Genomic DNA, 22,092 nt, shown 5'->3' with positions numbered 1-22,092 from the left:
TGTATTGCATTGTTGTCATTTTTGGATTTTTATTTACTTTGATCAAAATAATTGTCATGCTTGAGAGAAAGTGAGGGAGGGACTAACGATTTCAATTGATGTGTAGTGCTTTTAACTTAGTGTGGGGATGGCAATTGCCTAGGCTATCCATGCCTTAGTAGTGCCCCCACAATGACGAACACAAGACTTGAAGAAAGAATGGAAGAATGATAAGGGAAATGCGCTGTGCACGGGTGGAACTGAATCCGTGTACACAGGGCCAGAATCCGAGCGGATTCCCAAGAATCCGCCCGTCTTATAGAATCCGAGCGTATTGCAGAAATGACGCCCGTCTTGAACTGAGCTAAATTTTGAAAAATTCTTGACTGTGACTGAATCCGGGCGTCCTGTGAAGATTCCGCCCGTCTTGTAGAATCCGTCCGTCTTGTGAGAAAGACGCCCGTCTTTGCAGCTGAGGAAAACAAGCAAATTTTTCTGGATTGAAATCCGTCCGTCTTTGAGCAAATCCTCCCGTCCCGTGTTCAGCAAATCCGAGCGGATTGTAACAAATCCGCCCGTCTTTAGGCGAGTTTTGCAAAATTCAGAAAGACCAGAATCCGCACGGATTGGGCAGAATCCGCACGGATTGCCCCTGCAGATTTGAAATTTTCGGCCTCTTTAAAACCCCTACCACCTTCATTCATTCATTCATTCATTCATAAACACTACCCACAACATCAAAACCCTCATCCTCTCCATCACAAAAACAAAAACCCTCAACAACATTCACCAAAATCAAATCAAACCATCCTTCCAACAACAAATTAATCACTCCTTCCTCAACAAAAATCAAAACCAAGAACAAAATCTTCAACCTTTGAGTCGATTTTTGTTTTCATAAAGGCAAAGCCTTTCACCTTCAAATCGATTTGGGCATACTTCAAATTGAAGATTTTTCATTCTTTTCTTGGTTAATTCATCAATGGCAAGGACTAAGGGAGCAACAATGGCAACAAAGGCACCAAAGGCTAAGGCACTCTCACAAAGGCAAAAGGCTCTTCAAACAAAGAAAGCATTGGCTATGGTGGTAGCAACACCAAACTTGGAAGTGCAACATCAACAACAACCTTCTATGGGAGCAACAACACCTTCTACTCCGGTAATTGATCAACTTTTGCATTATCCGGAGGTAACTTTTATTTCCGATACCCATAGAAATACCTTTGTCAAGTTTGCTATGAAATCATTACAATCCACCAAATTCATATGTGAAGATACCTTACAAAAATTGGGTGTTCTTGAACAAACAAAAGCCTTTTTCAATGCCATGGGGTTAAAGAAATTGTTTGAAACAAGGGAATTGACATACCCCTCCCTTACCTTGGAATTTTTAAGTTCTTTGAAAGTCACCAAAGTTGAGAATAGGGAGAATATCGAGTTTCGTCTAGCTAATGTTAGTAGACGCATTACCTTTCGGGAATTGGGTGAAATTTTGGGTCTTAGTGATGAATCGAGTTATTTTAAGAGTTATGGAAAGTATGACCCCGAACCTCTTTGGGAGGCAATCTCCGGGAAGAAATTTGAGGATTTTCATGCGAGTCGTGCTCTTTTGGTCCACCATCCGGGCATAAGAGTATGGCACAAGGTCGTGGGTAACACCATAATTGCTAGGAAAGATACCAACCATTTCACAAGACTTGATTTTATTCTCCTTGAATCGGCTTTGAATATCGGAAGAGTTCACACCAAGACTTACAATTCCTTGAGGCTCTTGGTATATAGATGGCTCAACATCGATAGTGGGAAGAAGGGCACGACCGTTATTATCAATGGCGGCCTAGTTACACTCCTAGCCAAGCACTTTGATCCTAACTTCAATAAGGATAACAAGTACAAAGCAAAGGAGGGCGGCCATCTTGTTGATATGCATACTATGATTCACAAGTTCAAGTGGGTTGCCCATAACCCCCTTGACACTAAGTATGGATGGCTAACTAGTGAAGCTAGATCGTTCACCTTGCCTTCAAAGATTTGCCGTCTAAGCGTCCACCGGACCAATTATCTACTTCCCCTTTCCGAAGAAGCCGAGTATATCATTCAACAACAAAAGGGTGATCTTGAAATGCCCTCCTCTTCCAATGTCATACCACCTTACCCCTTTAAGTATGAAGAGTTCAAGCCGGAAGGAGTTGAAGTTGGTAAAGACTATGTGACCCTTCTCATGCAAGCAATGCACAAGCAAGCCTATGAAGATCGGAAAAATGCCTACTTGGCTCAATATCCACCCCTCCTACATTTAGCTAGGCAAGGACTACTTGATCCATCTTGTCCTTTGCCTAGTTGGGCGGATAGAGAAGTCTTATTTCCGGGTGCATCTAGGGTCGTTGTGGGTGACAATGAGGTTGTTGGAAATGATGAGGAAGTTGATGATAATATTGAGGAAGAAGCAAGTGAAGGAGAAAAGGATGGTGAAGATGATGATGAGGAAGATGAGGAAGAAAGTGAAGAAGCAAATGACAAGGAAAGTGGCAATGTCACCACTTCTCATGAGGGAAGTGATGATGATAGCATGATGGAAGATTAGCAAGCCTTGGAGACTCCTACACTCTCATGGTTTGTCTATTTCTCTCTTTGTATTTTATTTCATTTTGATCATTGTTGGAGTAGTCCTAGCCCCATCAAAGGACTCACACCTCGGTACCATTGAGGTGCTCTCATTCTATTGTTCCCATTTTCAAAATCCAAAATGACAAATTAGTTTCATGCATAGCATAGTGTGTGCATGAACTATACCCATCCTTGGACATTAGCAATAGTGTCTCACTCGGTTTGGGGAAGTTAATGCATACGCAACGGGAGGTAATCTAAATTATCCTCTCCGTCATAACAAAAACCATGCATCATGTAGTGTAGCTTAGTATAGATTGCATTTAGTATAGAAATCATGCATCATCATTGCATAATTTGCATCATTTTGGCCATTGAGGACAATGCCCATATTAGTGTGGGGATGGGAATTCTAACATTTGATTCTTATTCAAAAATCCAAAAAAATTGAAAAATTTCAAAAATCATAAAAATTTTAAAATTGAAAACCCAAAAACATGTCTATTTCCCTTTATAGTGTAGTCTTGTATATATTGTTTTGTATATATTGTGTTTGTCCATCCTTTTTCACATTGATCGACTACGCCACATCCGAGACATGAGGATATTGAAGACCGCATGGTATGATCTTTCCAATCTCCTTTTTCCTCTTTATGTTAATGACTATGTGGCTTTATTTTGATTGATGCGGTATAACAATGTGAACTTAGGACTTGCATTTAGTTTATATGGCATATTAGTTGGTAGAATCATTTGCATTAGGATGTTTATATGTTAGTTGCATCATGGCATGTAGTTTGCATGTTAGAAAAATTTTGTGAAACCGTCTATTTGGGAAGCTTGACAAGTGTATATAGGCCGTAGTAGATGGCTTTTGTTCTTAAGACTTTGCTTGTTAGAATACTTGTAAAACACCCTAGGATGTGTCATGCTAGTATCCTTTGACCCATGGATTAAGGCCTAGTCAAGAGTACCTTGTGGTGTGATAACTCCTTGGCTACCGTTTATTCCAAGGTGACCCTTGAAACCATGCAACCATCATTCATCCATGTTCTACCATATTTTTGTCAACAAAAGGGAATGGGCACAAAAAGAAATCAATTTGAGTTCAATGAAATGAAAAGTGAAAGAAAGTTTGCAAAATGCATCAAATGAGAAGAGGAGCAAAAATAGAACTCCTAAGCTTCAAATACAAGGCACCCTCGTTACTAATTGGGGTGACTTTGAAAATGTTCAAAAGAAAATGCAAAAAGTTGAAAAATTGTCAAGTGTTGAAAAGCCAAAAATCAAAAGAAATGGCAAAAGAAAGTGTTCTCAAATGTTATATGCCACAAGAAATTGGGGGAAAACAAAAACCAAATCAAACTCCCAAATGAAACTCAAATTTTATTGATCCCTTTATCCATCGTATCCATTTTTGTGCATGGTAGAGAGAGGACGACCCTTCTTCTTGTCTAGGCAAGAGGGGAAATTTCGCGATCCTCCAGTGTTTCTAACACCATAGGGAGTCTACTCTTGACAAAAGCATTTAACGATTGAGGACAAAAGTACCCTAGCTTGACACAACTTGGAGGTGATTTATTGGTATCCTTCTAGGCTTAGTAGTTTGAATAAATTGCATCTATGAAGGAGTGTGTACCCTTGAATTGCTTCCCTTGTAGATAATTTCCGCCACTTGATGAGGGAGTGGCTATTCTTTTTGTAGATGCATCCATTATGTGATTTTGTGTGCTTAATGTTTGGATGTGTCGCCATTTTGGCAAGACCCACCTTGCCTTGCAAGAAGGCATCCTACCTCATGGTTGTCTTGTTGTGAGTTGAAGGGGCGGAGTGAGACCCGCTAATTGTCTCATATCGGCTATATTATTAGGATAGGTTAGTATTGGTCCTAGTCTTTGTCACCTCTTTACTCGGGACGAGCAAAGGTTCGGTTTGGGGATATTTGATGTGACCATAATTGGCGCATATTTAGCCCCCGAATTAGCCTTGTTTCCATGCTTTTTAGTGCTTATTTGGGTCATTTCTTATCTTTAGTTCTTTGTTTGGCATATTCTTTGAGATTTTGATCCCTTGGTAGGAAAGGAGTAAGAATCTTGCATTTTCATGGCAAAACGAGACTAAATTGATCGAATTCAATGACCAAGCATCAAGGAGAGACAAGATTAGAAGGCCTTTGTACATATCATAGTAGAAGAGCAATGTTGAGAAAGGATCCTTGAGTCCCCAAGGAAATCCCCAAGGAATTTATGAAGAAAAGGGAAGAAGAAGAGAAGAATTGTTCTTTGATCGACAATCCGAGCGGATTGTCACCAATCCGTCCGTCCGGCCCGGCAAAGACAATCCGAGCGTCTTTGCCACAATCCGCTCGATTCCACCTCCACAATCCGCCCGGATTCCCCGAATCCGCTCGATTCCAAAGCCGAGAATCCGCCCGTCCCGACCCTATTCCGCCGGATTCCGACAAGACACGGATTGTCTTCTCCAAGCTACGAAAAAGAAGCCCTTCTCTCGAAAAATACCGGCTCCTCCTTGCTCAACTTAAAAGTGTAATTACTAGTTTAGCCCTTAGTTAACCCTAATGCATCCTCCCTAATTTTCACTATAAATACCCCATTAGTCTAATTAGAGGAGCATGTTCTTCTTATTAATAATTAGTGTAGTTAATATCAATCAAATCTCTCTTTAATATTGTAATCAAGTATTAATCAAGTTTTAATCCAAGTTTTAGTTCTTTAATCTCTCTCTTGTTCATCATTTATTTTGGGTAATTGAATATTATTTTGGGTTATTGTTGGGAGATTGACAACCTCTCAATCAAGCATTCAAGTACTTCTTTTATCTTTGCTTTATTATTGGAATCATTAGTAGGTATAATCTCTTAATCCCGTTTTAATTATTGTTAATTACTTTCATTTATTCATCATGTTTCATATTGTTGGTATGATTGACAACCTTGCTAGCATGATCAACATGATAATGAGTGAGTAGTCTCTTAGCTAGGGTTAATGGGTGATTAGGGGAAACCAACATAGGGAATGATTCATGCTTAAATTAATATGCTTTCATGTTTTATTTGCTTGCTTGTTTTGATCTCAACTCATGCACATGTTATATTTGATGAAATGCTAAGCCTATGAATCCTTGCATTTACTATCATCTTCTATCTTTTCAATGAGACTTGTAAGACATAACCTAACTCGAGTCTCATTAGACCATGAATGTTGTTGAGTAGGGAAGATTAAGTCGACTTGTAGGTGTTGTACAATCTAATCGATTCGGCTCCGGGACCCAAACTTTCCTAGGATTGTAAGATATAACCCAACTCAATCCATCACAACAATAATTGCTTGCTTATAATTTGAGAACATGTTTGTATGATCATATCCCATGATTCCCCTATGATCCCATGATACCCTAGTGCCTTTAATCAATTGTTTACACCCCTTTAATTCATCTTGCTTGTTTATTTTCATTGCTATTTTAGTTTAGTAACCTTCTACATCAACCCAATTTGTGACACCCCTTAGACACCACTAGTTACAATAGAAATCTCATTTCAACTCCCGTCCCTTGGGATCCGACCTTTACTTGCCTCTTTACTAATTGTAGAGTTGTTTGTGGAGTTATAAATTGTGTTTTGATTCGACCGTGACCAACGACCACATCTTAATTTGTGAACACTTAGCGGGATCGCATCAAAAATGGCGCCGTTGCCGGGGACGTTGTTTGTTTGATTTAGATTTCTTTTTATTATCATTAGTTGTGTCTTTCTTCGCCTTGAGGAAGTAAAACTCCTCAAGGTTTGTTCTAATTGTTTTCGAGTTGTTTGATATTTTGCATGTCTAGAAGGTTACAAGGTGATTTGTTACCTTTTGACCGTGAAATCGAAAGAACCTTGACGAACAATAGGAGAGTTGTTAGGAGGAATTTACGAGGTATTAGTGAAGTTGTCCAACCCACTAGTGAGTTTGTCAATCCTTTCGCAATAGAAGGAGAAGAAAACCCATTACACAATACCCCACAAAATCCCCCTACAATGCCAAAATTCTCGTCACACTCCGTACCCACCGAGGAGAATCTACCAAATGGTACTCCTACACCGCAACATCTCACCGGAAATTTTATTTCCAAGTCCGCCTTCATCCAACTAGTTGAGAGGAGCCAATTCGGGGGGATGCCTAGTGAGGACCCTCATTCCCATATGGAAACCTTTTGCGACTATTGTGATGCTATCTCTCAAACGGGCGTGACTCAAGACCAAATTAGATGGGTCTTATTTCCTTTTTCATTAATCGGCACCACGAAGCAATGGTTGAAGGGCCTTGATAAGGCCACCCTTGGAATAGATTCTTGGAAGAAGTTGGCTCTAGCTTTCTACAAAAAATTCTACCCACCGGAAAAGACTAACATGCTAAGAGCTCAAATTACGGGTTTTAAGCAAAGGGATGAAGAGTCTTTGTATGAAGCTTGGGAGCGGTTCAAGGGAATTTGTCGCTCATGTCCTCACCATGGACTTAGTGAATGGTTTTTGGTGCAACAATTTTGGAATGGTTTATATGAAGATTCTAGGAACATTCTCAATATGGGATCAAATGGAATGTTCACTGAAGTTGATGACAATCAAACATGGAACAAGATTGAGGAAATGGCGGTCCATAACTCATAATATAGTAGACCTCGCAAGGCTACTAGAGGATGAAAGCATGAAGTGGACTCCGTTACTCAATTGGGTGCTCAACTTAGTGCTCACATTGACACAATCAACTTGAAGTTTGAACAAGCTATGGCTAGACTTGAGGAAAATTCAAAATCATCAAAGCATCATGTTAATGCCATGGCGGCATCCTCATCAATCCCAAGTGGGATATGTGAGAATTGTGGAACTTTGGAACATGACCAAGGTGAATGTAGGGGAACAAATGAACAAGTGAATGCTTTCCAAGCATACAAGAGTGGTACCCCTTATTCCAACTTTTACAATGAAAACACCAAATTCCATCCAAATCTCTCATACAAAAGCCAAAATGTTCAAAACCCTCAAACAACATACACTCCACCACCCATGAGAAACCAAAATCAAAGACCCTTTTACAATCAAAACCAAGGTTACCAAAATCAAAATCCATACAATCACCAAAATGACCAAGGCTTTGATGTCCAAAAAGCGGTCCTCCAAATGCAAAAGAATCAACAAGAATTTTTCACTCAAATGCAAAAAGATAGCCAAGCAAAGGAAACCACCATCAACAACATTCTAGCTCACACCAAGATGTTGGAAACACAATTGACTCAACTAGCATCTTCAAGCTCACAAAAACAAAAGGGGCAATTACCACCTCAAAGTAATCCCCCTAGACATGAAACGGTTAGTGCCATTCACTTGAGAAGTGGTACAAGGTATGAAGCACCGGGAAGAAGCAAGTTGAGGATGAAGTTGTGGAAGCTAGTGAAAAGGAAGAAATTGTGCAAAACTCCAAAGATGGAGAATCATCAAAAGAAGAAAGTTCAAAGAAAAATGAAGAAAAGGCCAAGGAGAAGGAGCCCATTGTGATTAGACTTCCTTTTCCAAGTCGTCAAGCCAAGCCCAAATTTGATGATCAACTTGGAAAGTTCATGGAAATTGTGAAGAATTTAGAAGTCTCAATTCCTTTCACGGAATTAATCAATCACGTTCCGGGCTATGCAAAATACATGAAAGATATCCTCACAAAGAAGAAGTCGATCCGGAAGCTTGAGACTATCGCCTTCACTAAGGTGAGTAGTGCAATACTTCAAGGGAGTTCACCTCCAAAGTTAAAGGATCCGGGAAGCTTCTCAATACCGTGTACCATTGGCGACACGACGATCAACAAAGCCTTATGTGATCTAGGGGCTAGTGTGAGTGTCATGCCGTACTCGGTAAGTAAAAGGTTGGGGATGGGAGAGCTTAAATGCACCAATATCACACTCCAAATGGCCGATAGATCGACGAAGACACCGTTAGGGATATGGGAAGATGTCCCCGTGCGAATTGGGAAGTTTTTCATCCCGGTGGACTTTGTCATTGTTGATATGGAGGAGGATTCCAACATTCCAATCATCCTAGGAAGACCTTTCCTACACACCGCCGGTGCGGTAATTGATGTGAAACATGGTGAGCTCACTCTATAAGTGGGAGATGAAAGCATAACTTTTAATCTCGACAAGACTATGAGAGCTCCTCGTTTGCATGAGCCATGTTTTATGATTGATCATTATAGCCGAAAGGATGAAAGGAAGAAATCGGAACTCCAATGGAAGAAGAAAATTGAAGATGCTCCATTCAAAGAGCAAGTGAATTGTGACAAGGAGAGCTTGCAAAGCTCATCAAAATCAACCAAGGAAGAAGAGAATGGCCTCATTGGCCAAGAGAAGAAATTGGGAGAGTTGTTTCCATCTAAGCAAGAGATTTTCAATGATCAACTCAATGAAGTTTGTGGTCTTTGGGACGACGAATTTGAAGGGATTTTTAATCCCTACATTGGATATGCCATCGATCATGATCAACAACAAGGGCCAAAGTCTATTGAGAACCTCTACCATGATAATGAACAAGCTTTTGATTACTTCTTCAAGGTGTTGAGCAACATCAACAACACCTTGGACATGCCCCCTTGACATCTCATCAAGAATGAGAGTTTGGTGGAGTCTTCCCTAAACCACCACTTGTAAATATTTCTAACTCCCTAACTTACTTTTCAATTCTTGTATTGCATTGTTGTCATTTTTGGATTTTTATTTACTTTGATCGAAATAATTGTCATGCTTGAGAGAAAGTGAGGGAGGGACTAACGATTTCAATTGATGTGTAGTGCTTTTAACTTAGTGTGGGGATGGCAATTGCCTAGGCTATCCATGCCTTAGTAGTGCCCCCACAATGACGAACACAAGACTTGAAGAAAGAATGGAAGAATGATAAGGGAAATGCGCTGTGCACGGGTGGGCGAATCCGTGTACACAGGGCCAGAATCCGAGCGGATTCCTAAGAATCCGCCCGTCTTATAGAATCCGAGCGTATTGCAGAAAAGACGCCCGTCTTGAACTGAGCTAAATTTTGAAAAATTCTTGACTGTGACTGAATCCGGGCGTCCTGTGAAGAATCCGCCCGTCTTGTAGAATCCGTCCGTCTTGTGAGAAAGACGCCCGTCTTTGCAGCTGAGGAAAACAAGCAAATTTTTCTGGACTGAAATCCGTCCGTCTTTGAGCAAATCCGCCCGTCCCGTGTTCAGCAAATCCGAGCGGATTGTAACAAATCCGCCCGTCTTTAGGCGAGTTTTGCAAAATTCAGAAAGACCAGAATCCGCACGGATTGGGCAGAATCCGCACGGATTGCCCCTACAGATTTGAAATTTTCGGCCTCTTTAAAACCCCTCCCACCTTCATTCATTCATTCATTCATTCATTCATTCATAAACACTACCCACAACATCAAAACCCTCATCCTCTCCATCACAAAAACAAAAACCCTCAACAACATTCACCAAAATCAAATCAAACCATCCTTCCAACAACAAATTAATCACTCCTTCCTCAACAAAAATCAAAACCAAGAACAAAATCTTCAACCTTTGAGTCGATTTTTGTTTTCATAAAGGCAAAGCCTTTCACCTTCAAATCGATTTGGGCATACTAAAAATTGAAGATTTTTCATTCTTTTCTTGGTTAATTCATCAATGGCAAGGACTAAGGGAGCAACAAAGGCAACAAAGGAACCAAAGGCTAAGGCACTCTCACAAAGGCAAAAGGCTCTTCAAACAAAGAAAGCATTGGCTATGGTGGTAGCAACACCAAACTTGGAAGTGCAACATCAACAACAACCTTCTATGGGAGCAACAACACCTTCTACTCCGGTAATTGATCAACTTTTGCATTATCCGGAGGTAACTTTTATTTCCGATACCCATAGAAATACCTTTGTCAAGTTTGCTATGAAATCATTACAATCCACCAAATTCATATGTGAAGATACCTTACAAAAATTGGGTGTTCTTGAACAAACAAAAGCCTTTTTCAATGCCATGGTGTTAAAAAAATTGTTTGAAACAAGGGAATTGACATACCCCTCCCTTACCTTGGAATTTTTAAGTTCTTTGAAAGTCACCAAAGTTGAGAATAGGGAGAATATCGAGTTTCGTCTAGCTAATGTTATTAGACGCATTACCTTTCGGGAATTGGGTGAAATTTTGGGTCTTAGTGATGAACCGAGTTATTTTAAGAGTTATGGAAAGTATGACCCCGAACCTCTTTGGGAGGCAATCTCCGGGAAGAAATTTGAGGATTTTCATGCAAGTCGTGCTCTTTTGGTCCACCATCCGGGCATAAGAGTATGGCACAAGGTCGTGGGTAACACCATAATTGCTAGGAAAGATACCAACCATTTCACAAGACTTGATTTTATTCTCCTTGAATCGGCTTTGAATATCGGAAGAGTTCACACCAAGCCTTACAATTCCTTGAGGCTCTTGGTAGATAGATGGCTCAACATCGATAGTGGGAATAAGGGCACGACCGTTATTGTCAATGGCGGCCTAGTTACACTCCTAGCCAAGCACTTTGATCCTAACTTCAATAAGGATAACAAGTACAAAGCAAAGGAGGGTGGCCATCTTGTTGATATGCATACTATGATTCACAAGTTCAAGTGGGTTGCCCATAACCCCCTTGACACTAAGTATGGATGGCTAACTAGTGAAGCTAGATCGTTCACCTTGCCTTCAAAGATTTGCCGTCTAAGCGTCCACCGGACCAATTATCTACTTCTCCTTTCCGAAGAAGCCGAGTATATCATTCAACAACAAAAGGGTGATCTTGAAATGCCCTCCTCTTCCAATGTCATACCACCTTACCCCTTTAAGTATGAAGAGTTCAAGCCGGAAGGAGTTGAAGTTGGTAAAGACTATGTGACTCTTCTCATGCAAGCAATGCACAAGCAAGCCTATGAAGATCGGAAAAATGCCTACTTGGCTCAATATCCACCCCTCCTACATTTAGCTAGGCAAGGACTACTTGATCCATCTTGTCCTTTGCCTAGTTGGGCGGATAGAGAAGTCTTATTTCCGGGTGCATCTAGGGTCGTTGTGGGTGACAATGAGGTTGTTGGAAATGATGAGGAAGTTGATGATAATATTGAGGAAGAAGCAAGTGAAGGAGAAAAGGATGGTGAAGATGATGATGAGGAAGATGAGGAAGAAAGTGAAGAAGCAAATGACAAGGAAAGTGGCAATGTCACCACTTCTCATGAGGGAAGTGATGATGATAGCATGATGGAAGATTAGCAAGCCTTGGAGACTCCTACACTCTCATGGTTTGTCTATTTCTCTCTTTGTATTTTATTTCATTTTGATCATTGTTGGAGTAGTCCTAGCCCCATCAAAGGACTCACACCTCGGTACCATTGAGGTGCTCTCATTCTATTGTTCCCATTTTCAAAATCCAAAATGACAAATTAGTTTCATGCATAGCATAGTGTGTGCATGAACTATACCCATCCTTGGACATTAGCAATAGTGTCTCACTCGGTTTGGGGAAGTTAATGCATACGCAACGGGAGGTAATCTAAATTATCCTCTCTGTCATAACAAAAACCATGCATCATGTAGTGTAGCTTAGTATAGATTGCATTTAGTATAGAAATCATGCATCATCATTGCATAATTTCCATCATTTTGGCCATTGAGGACAATGCCCATATTAGTGTGGGGATGGGAATTCTAACATTTGATTCTGATTCAAAAATCCAAAAAAATTGAAAAATTTCAAAAATCATAAAAATTTGAAAATTGAAAACCCAAAAACTTGTCTATTTCCCTTTATAGTGTAGTCTTGTATATATTGTTTTGTATATATTGTGTTTGTCCATCCTTTTTCACATTGATCGACTACGCCACATCCGAGACATGAGGATATTGAAGACCGCATGGTATGATCTTTCCAATCTCCTTTTTCCTCTTTATGTTAATGACTATGTGGCTTTATTTTGATTGATGCGGTATAACAATGTGAACTTAGGACTTGCATTTAGTTTATATGGCCTATTAGTTGGTAGAATCATTTGCATTAGGATGTTTATATGTTAGTTGCATCATGGCATGTAGTTTGCATGTTAGAAAAATTTTGTGAAACCGTCTATTTGGGAAGCTTGACAAGTGTATATAGGCCGTAGTAGATGGCTTTTGTTCTTAAGACTTTGCTTGTTAGAATACTTGTAAAACACCCTAGGATGTGTCATGCTAGTATCCTTTGACCCATGGATTAAGGCCTAGTCAAGAGTACCTTGTGGTGTGATAACTCCTTGGCTACCGTTTATTCCAAGGTGACCCTTGAAACCATGCAACCATCATTCATCCATGTTCTACCATATTTTTGTCAACAAAAGGGAATGGGCACAAAAAGAAATCAATTTGAGTTCAATGAAATGAAAAGTGAAAGAAAGTTTGCAAAATGCATCAAATGAGAAGAGGAGCAAAAATAGAACTCCTAAGCTTCAAATACAAGGCACCCTCGTTACTAATTGGGGTGACTTTGAAAATGTTCAAAAGAAAATGCAAAAAGTTGAAAAATTGTCAAGTGTTGAAAAGCCAAAAATCAAAAGAAATGGCAAAAAGAAAGTGTTCTCAAATGTTATATGCCACAAGAAATTGGGGGGAAAACAAAAACCAAATCAAACTCCCAAATGAAACTCAAATTTTATTGATCCCTTTATCCATCGTATCCATTTTTGTGCATGGTAGAGAGAGGACGACCCTTCTTCTTGTCTAGGCAAGAGGGGGAATTCCGCGATCCTCCAGTGTTTCTAACACCATAGGGAGTCTACTCTTGACAAAAGCATTTAACGATTGAGGACAAAAGTACCCTAGCTTGACACAACTTGGAGGTGATTTATTGGTATCCTTCTAGGCTTAGTAGTTTGAATAAATTGCATCTATGAAGGAGTGTGTACCCTTGAATTGCTTCCCTTGTAGATAATTTCCGCCACTTGATGAGGGAGTGGCTATTCTTTTTGTAGATGCATCCATTATGTGATTTTGTGTGCTTAATGTTTGGATGTGTCGCCATTTTGGCAAGACCCACCTTGCCTTGCAAGAAGGCATCCTACCTCATGGTTGTCTTGTTGTGAGTTGAAGGGGCGGAGTGAGACCCGCTAATTGTCTCATATCGGCTATATTATTAGGATAGGTTAGTATTGGTCCTAGTCTTTGTCACCTCTTTACTCGGGACGAGCAAAGGTTCGGTTTGGGGATATTTGATGTGACCATAATTGGCGCATATTTAGCCCCCGAATTAGCCTTGTTTCCATGCTTTTTAGTGCTTATTTGGGTCATTTCTTATCTTTAGTTCTTTGTTTGGCATATTCTTTGAGATTTTGATCCCTTGGTAGGAAAGGAGTAAGAATCTTGCATTTTCATGGCAAAACGAGACTAAATTGATCGAATTCAATGACCAAGCATCAAGGAGAGACAAGATTAGAAGGCCTTTGTACATATCATAGTAGAAGAGCAATGTTGAGAAAGGATCCTTGAGTCCCCAAGGAAATCCCCAAGGAATTTATGAAGAAAAGGGAAGAAGAAGAGAAGAATTGTTCGATGACAATCCGAGCGGATTGTCACCAATCCGTCCGTCTTTCAAAGACAATCCGAGCGTCTTTGCCACAATCCGCTCGATTCCACCTCCACAATCCGCCCGGATTCCCCGAATCCGCTCGATTCCAAAGCAGAATCCGCCCGTCCCGACCCTATTCCGCCGGATTCCAAAGACAAAGACGGATTGTCTTCTCCAAGCTACGAAAAAGAAGCCCTTCTCTCAGAAAATACCGGCTCCTCCTTGCTCAACTTAAAAAGTGTAATTACTAGTTTAGCCCTTAGTTAACCCTAATGCATCCTCCCTAATTTTCACTATAAATACCCCATTAGTCTAATTAGAGGAGCATGTTCTTCTTATTAATAATTAGTGTAGTTAATATCAATCAAATCTCTCTTTAATATTGTAATCAAGTATTAATCAAGTTTTAATCCAAGTTTTAGTTCTTTAATCTCTCTCTTGTTCATCATTTATTTTGGGTAATTGAATATTATTTTGGGTTATTGTTGGGAGATTGACAACCTCTCAATCAAGCATTCAAGTACTTCTTTTATCTTTGCTTTATTATTGGAATCATTAGTAGGTATAATCTCTTAATCCCGTTTTAATTATTGTTAATTACTTTCATTTATTCATCATGTTTCATATTGTTGGTATGATTGACAACCTTGCTAGCATGATCAACATGATAATGAGTGAGTAGTCTCTTAGCTAGGGTTAATGGGTGATTAGGGGAAACCAACATAGGGAATGATTCATGCTTAAATTAATATGCTTTCATGTTTTATTTGCTTGCTTGTTTTGATCTCAACTCATGCACATGTTATATTTGATGAAATGCTAAGCCTATGAATCCTTGCATTTACTATCATCTTCTATCTTTTCAATGAGACTTGTAAGACATAACCTAACTCGAGTCTCATTAGACCATGAATGTTGTTGAGTAGGGAAGATTAAGTCGACTTGTAGGTGTTGTACAATCTAATCGATTCGGCTCCGGGACCCAAACTTTCCTAGGATTGTAAGATATAACCCAACTCAATCCATCACAACAATAATTGCTTGCTTATAATTTGAGAACATGTTTGTATGATCATATCCCATGATTCCCCTATGATCCCATGATACCCTAGTGCCTTTAATCAATTGTTTACACCCCTTTAATTCATCTTGCTTGTTTATTTTCATTGCTATTTTAGTTTAGTAACCTTCTACATCAACCCAATTTGTGACACCCCTTAGACACCACTAGTTACAATAGAAATCTCATTTCAACTCCCGTCCCTTGGGATCCGACCTTTACTTGCCTCTTTACTAATTGTAGAGTTGTTTGTGGAGTTATAAATTGTGTTTTGATTCGACCGTGACCAACGACCACATCTTAATTTGTGAACACTTAGCGGGATCGCATCAAAAATGGCGCCCGTTGCGGGGACGTTGTTTGTTTGATTTAGATTTCTTTTTATTATCATTAGTTGTGTCTTTCTTCGCCTTGAGGAAGTAAAACTCCTCAAGGTTTGTTCTAATTGTTTTCGAGTTGTTTGATATTTTGCATGTCTAGAAGGTTACAAGGTGATTTGTTACCTTTTGACCGTGAAATCGAAAGAACCTTGACGAACAATAGGAGAGTTGTTAGGAGGAATTTACGAGGTATTAGTGAAGTTGTCCAACCCACTAGTGAGTTTGTCAATCCTTTCGCAATAGAAGGAGAAGAAAACCCATTACACAATACCCCACAAAATCCCCCTACAATGCCAAAATTCTCGTCACACTCCGTACCCACCGAGGAGAATCTACCAAATGGTACTCCTACACCGCAACATCTCACCGGAAATTTTATTTCCAAGTCCGCCTTCATCCAACTAGTTGAGAGGAGCCAATTCGGGGGGATGCCTAGTGAGGACCCTCATTCCCATATGGAAACCTTTTGCGACTATTGTGATGCTATCTCTCAAACGGGCGTGACTCAAGACCAAATTAGATGGGTCTTATTTCCTTTTTCATTAATCGGCACCACGAAGCAATGGTTGAAGGGCCTTGATAAGGCCACCCTTGGAATAGATTCTTGGAAGAAGTTGGCTCTAGCTTTCTACAAAAAATTCTACCCACCGGAAAAGACTAACATGCTAAGAGCTCAAATTACGGGTTTTAAGCAAAGGGATGAAGAGTCTTTGTATGAAGCTTGGGAGCGGTTCAAGGGAATTTGTCGCTCATGTCCTCACCATGGACTTAGTGAATGGTTTTTGGTGCAACAATTTTGGAATGGTTTATATGAAGATTCTAGGAACATTCTCAATATGGGATCAAATGGAATGTTCACTGAAGTTGATGACAATCAAACATGGAACAAGATTGAGGAAATGGCGGTCCATAACTCACAATATAGTAGACCTCGCAAGGCTACTAGAGGATGAAAGCATGAAGTGGACTCCGTTACTCAATTGGGTGCTCAACTTAGTGCTCACATTGACACAATCAACTTGAAGTTTGAACAAGCTATGGCTAGACTTGAGGAAAATTCAAAATCATCAAAGCATCATGTTAATGCCATGGCGGCATCCTCATCAATCCCAAGTGGGATATGTGAGAATTGTGGAACTTTGGAACATGACCAAGGTGAATGTAGGGGAACAAATGAACAAGTGAATGCTTTCCAAGCATACAAGAGTGGTACCCCTTATTCCAACTTTTACAATGAAAACACCAAATTCCATCCAAATCTCTCATACAAAAGCCAAAATGTTCAAAACCCTCAAACAACATACACTCCACCACCCATGAGAAACCAAAATCAAAGACCCTTTTACAATCAAAACCAAGGTTACCAAAATCAAAATCCATACAATCACCAAAATGACCAAGGCTTTGATGTCCAAAAAGCGGTCCTCCAAATGCAAAAGAATCAACAAGAATTTTTCACTCAAATGCAAAAAGATAGCCAAGCAAAGGAAACCACCATCAACAACATTCTAGCTCACACCAAGATGTTGGAAACACAATTGACTCAACTAGCATCTTCAAGCTCACAAAAACAAAAGGGGCAATTACCACCTCAAAGTAATCCCCCTAGACATGAAACAGTTAGTGCCATTCACTTGAGAAGTGGTACAAGGTATGAAGCACCGGGAAGAAGCAAGTTGAGGATGAAGTTGTGGAAGCTAGTGAAAAGGAAGAAATTGTGCAAAACTCCAAAGATGGAGAATCATCAAAAGAAGAAAGTTCAAAGAAAAATGAAGAAAAGGCCAAGGAGAAGGAGCCCATTGTGATTAGACTTCCTTTTCCAAGTCGTCAAGCCAAGCCCAAATTTGATGATCAACTTGGAAAGTTCATGGAAATTGTGAAGAATTTAGAAGTCTCAATTCCTTTCACGGAATTAATCAATCACGTTCCGGGCTATGCAAAATACATGAAAGATATCCTCACAAAGAAGAAGTCGATCCGGAAGCTTGAGACTATCGCCTTCACTAAGGTGAGTAGTGCAATACTTCAAGGAGTTCACCTCCAAAACTAAAGGATCCGGGAAGCTTCTCAATACCGTGTACCATTGGCGACACGACGATCAACAAAGCCTTATGTGATCTAGGGGCTAGTGTGAGTGTCATGCCGTACTCGGTAAGTAAAAGGTTGGGGATGGGAGAGCTTAAATGCACCAATATCACACTCCAAATGGCCGATAGATCGACGAAGACACCGTTAGGGATATGGGAAGATGTCCCCGTGCGAATTGGGAAGTTTTTCATCCCGGTGGACTTTGTCATTGTTGATATGGAGGAGGATTCCAACATTCCAATCATCCTAGGAAGACCTTTCCTACACACCGCCGGTGCGGTAATTGATGTGAAACATGGTGAGCTCACTCTATAAGTGGGAGATGAAAGCATAACTTTTAATCTCGACAAGACTATGAGAGCTCCTCGTTTGCATGAGCCATGTTTTATGATTGATCATTATAGCCGAAAGGATGAAAGGAAGAAATCGGAACTCCAATGGAAGAAGAAAATTGAAGATGCTCCATTCAAAGAGCAAGTGAATTGTGACAAGGAGAGCTTGCAAAGCTCATCAAAATCAACCAAGGAAGAAGAGAATGGCCTCATTGGCCAAGAGAAGAAATTGGGAGAGTTGTTTCCATCTAAGCAAGAGATTTTCAATGATCAACTCAATGAAGTTTGTGGTCTTTGGGACGACGAATTTGAAGGGATTTTTAATCCCTACATTGGATATGCCATCGATCATGATCAACAACAAGGGCCAAAGTCTATTGAGAACCTCTACCATGATAATGAACAAGCTTTTGATTACTTCTTCAAGGTGTTGAGCAACATCAACAACACCTTGGACATGCCCCCTTGACATCTCATCAAGAATGAGAGTTTGGTGGAGTCTTCCCTAAACCACCACTTGTAAATATTTCTAACTCCCTAACTTACTTTTCAATTCTTGTATTGCATTGTTGTCATTTTTGGATTTTTATTTACTTTGATCGAAATAATTGTCATGCTTGAGAGAAAGTGAGGGAGGGACTAACGATTTCAATTGATGTGTAGTGCTTTTAACTTAGTGTGGGGATGGCAATTGCCTAGGCTATCCATGCCTTAGTAGTGCCCCCACAATGACGAACACAAGACTTGAAGAAAGAATGGAAGAATGATAAGGGAAATGCGCTGTGCACGGGTGGAACTGAATCCGTGTACACAGGGCCAGAATCCGAGCGGATTCCCAAGAATCCGCCCGTCTTATAGAATCCGAGCGTATTGCAGAAAAGACGCCCGTCTTGAACTGAGCTAAATTTTGAAAAATTCTTGACTGTGACTGAATCGGGCGTCCCGTGAAGAATCCGCCCGTCTTGTAGAATCCGTCCGTCTTGTGAGAAAGACGCCCGTCTTTTTGGTGAGGAAAACAAGCAAATTTTTTCGGACTGAAATCCGTCCGTCTTTGAGCAAATCCGCCCGTCCGTGTTCAAGCAAATCCGAGCGGATTGTAACAAATCCGCCCGTCTTTAGGCGAGTTTTGCAAAATTCGGAAAGACGAGAATCCGCACGGATTGGGCGAGAATCCGCACGGATTGCCCCTCAGATTTGAAATTTTCGGCCTCTTTAAAACCCCTCCCACCTTCATTCATTCATTCATTCATTCATTCATTCATAAACACTACCCACAACATCAAAACCCTCATCCTCTCCATCACAAAAACAAAAACCCTCAACAACATTCACCAAAATCAAATCAAACCATCCTTCCAACAACAAATTAATCACTCCTTCCTCAACAAAAATCAAAACCAAGAACAAAATCTTCAACCTTTGAGTCGATTTTTGTTTTCATAAAGGCAAAGCCTTTCACCTTCAAATCGATTTGGGCATACTAAAAATTGAAGATTTTTCATTCTTTTCTTGGTTAATTCATCAATGGCAAGGACTAAGGGAGCAACAAAGGCAACAAAGGAACCAAAGGCTAAGGCACTCTCACAAAGGCAAAAGGCTCTTCAAACAAAGAAAGCATTGGCTATGGTGGTAGCAACACCAAACTTGGAAGTGCAACATCAACAACAACCTTCTATGGGAGCAACAACACCTTCTACTCCGGTAATTGATCAACTTTTGCATTATCCGGAGGTAACTTTTATTTCCGATACCCATAGAAATACCTTTGTCAAGTTTGCTATGAAATCATTACAATCCACCAAATTCATATGTGAAGATACCTTACAAAAATTGGGTGTTCTTGAACAAACAAAAGCCTTTTTCAATGCCATGGTGTTAAAAAAATTGTTTGAAACAAGGGAATTGACATACCCCTCCCTTACCTTGGAATTTTTAAGTTCTTTGAAAGTCACCAAAGTTGAGAATAGGGAGAATATCGAGTTTCGTCTAGCTAATGTTATTAGACGCATTACCTTTCGGGAATTGGGTGAAATTTTGGGTCTTAGTGATGAACCGAGTTATTTTAAGAGTTATGGAAAGTATGACCCGAACCTCTTTGGGAGGCAATCTCCGGGAAGAAATTTGAGGATTTTCATGCAAGTCGTGCTCTTTTGGTCCACCATCCGGGCATAAGAGTATGGCACAAGGTCGTGGGTAACACCATAATTGCTAGGAAAGATACCAACCATTTCACAAGACTTGATTTTATTCTCCTTGAATCGGCTTTGAATATCGGAAGAGTTCACACCAAGCCTTACAATTCCTTGAGGCTCTTGGTAGATAGATGGCTCAACATCGATAGTGGGAATAAGGGCACGACCGTTATTGTCAATGGCGGCCTAGTTACACTCCTAGCCAAGCACTTTGATCCTAACTTCAATAAGGATAACAAGTACAAAGCAAAGGAGGGTGGCCATCTTGTTGATATGCATACTATGATTCACAAGTTCAAGTGGGTTGCCCATAACCCCCTTGACACTAAGTATGGATGGCTAACTAGTGAAGCTAGATCGTTCACCTTGCCTTCAAAGATTTGCCGTCTAAGCGTCCACCGGACCAATTATCTACTTCTCCTTTCCGAAGAAGCCGAGTATATCATTCAACAACAAAAGGGTGATCTTGAAATGCCCTCCTCTTCCAATGTCATACCACCTTACCCCTTTAAGTATGAAGAGTTCAAGCCGGAAGGAGTTGAAGTTGGTAAAGACTATGTGACTCTTCTCATGCAAGCAATGCACAAGCATGCCTATGAAGATCGGAAAAATGCCTACTTGGCTCAATATCCACCCCTCCTACATTTAGCTAGGCAAGGACTACTTGATCCATCTTGTCCTTTGCCTAGTTGGGCGGATAGAGAAGTCTTATTTCCGGGTGCATCTAGGGTCGTTGTGGGTGACAATGAGGTTGTTGGAAATGATGAGGAAGTTGATGATAATATTGAGGAAGAAGCAAGTGAAGGAGAAAAGGATGGTGAAGATGATGATGAGGAAGATGAGGAAGAAAGTGAAGAAGCAAATGACAAGGAAAGTGGCAATGTCACCACTTCTCATGAGGGAAGTGATGATGATAGCATGATGGAAGATTAGCAAGCCTTGGAGACTCCTACACTCTCATGGTTTGTCTATTTCTCTCTTTGTATTTTATTTCATTTTGATCATTGTTGGAGTAGTCCTAGCCCCATCAAAGGACTCACACCTCGGTACCATTGAGGTGCTCTCATTCTATTGTTCCCATTTTCAAAATCCAAAATGACAAATTAGTTTCATGCATAGCATAGTGTGTGCATGAACTATACCCATCCTTGGACATTAGCAATAGTGTCTCACTCGGTTTGGGGAAGTTAATGCATACGCAACGGGAGGTAATCTAAATTATCCTCTCTGTCATAACAAAAACCATGCATCATGTAGTGTAGCTTAGTATAGATTGCATTTAGTATAGAAATCATGCATCATCATTGCATAATTTCCATCATTTTGGCCATTGAGGACAATGCCCATATTAGTGTGGGGATGGGAATTCTAACATTTGATTCTGATTCAAAAATCCAAAAAAATTGAAAAATTTCAAAAATCATAAAAATTTGAAAATTGAAAACCCAAAAACTTGTCTATTTCCCTTTATAGTGTAGTCTTGTATATATTGTTTTGTATATATTGTGTTTGTCCATCCTTTTTCACATTGATCGACTACGCCACATCCGAGACATGAGGATATTGAAGACCGCATGGTATGATCTTTCCAATCTCCTTTTTCCTCTTTATGTTAATGACTATGTGGCTTTATTTTGATTGATGCGGTATAACAATGTGAACTTAGGACTTGCATTTAGTTTATATGGCCTATTAGTTGGTAGAATCATTTGCATTAGGATGTTTATATGTTAGTTGCATCATGGCATGTAGTTTGCATGTTAGAAAAATTTTGTGAAACCGTCTATTTGGGAAGCTTGACAAGTGTATATAGGCCGTAGTAGATGGCTTTTGTTCTT

At 40.1% G+C, this 22,092-nt stretch overlaps 2 non-coding genes across 2 annotated transcripts; both read right to left on the bottom strand.

Annotated features, from left to right (window-relative positions):
• Positions 1-6,994: 6,994 nt before the first annotated feature.
• On the bottom strand, positions 6,995-7,101 carry LOC141637126 (small nucleolar RNA R71). Its single transcript, XR_012541688.1, has one exon. It is a non-coding gene; the product is annotated as a small nucleolar RNA R71 (small nucleolar RNA).
• A 9,203-nt stretch (positions 7,102-16,304) lies between these two features.
• On the bottom strand, positions 16,305-16,411 carry LOC141637125 (small nucleolar RNA R71). Its single transcript, XR_012541687.1, has one exon. It is a non-coding gene; the product is annotated as a small nucleolar RNA R71 (small nucleolar RNA).
• Between the last annotated feature and the right edge of the window lie 5,681 nt (positions 16,412-22,092).

This window comes from Silene latifolia, chromosome Y (genome assembly GCF_048544455.1).
Source record: "Silene latifolia isolate original U9 population chromosome Y, ASM4854445v1, whole genome shotgun sequence".
NCBI classification, from domain to species: domain Eukaryota; kingdom Viridiplantae; phylum Streptophyta; class Magnoliopsida; order Caryophyllales; family Caryophyllaceae; genus Silene; species Silene latifolia.
This window is presented reverse-complemented; position numbering and strand designations above follow the sequence as displayed.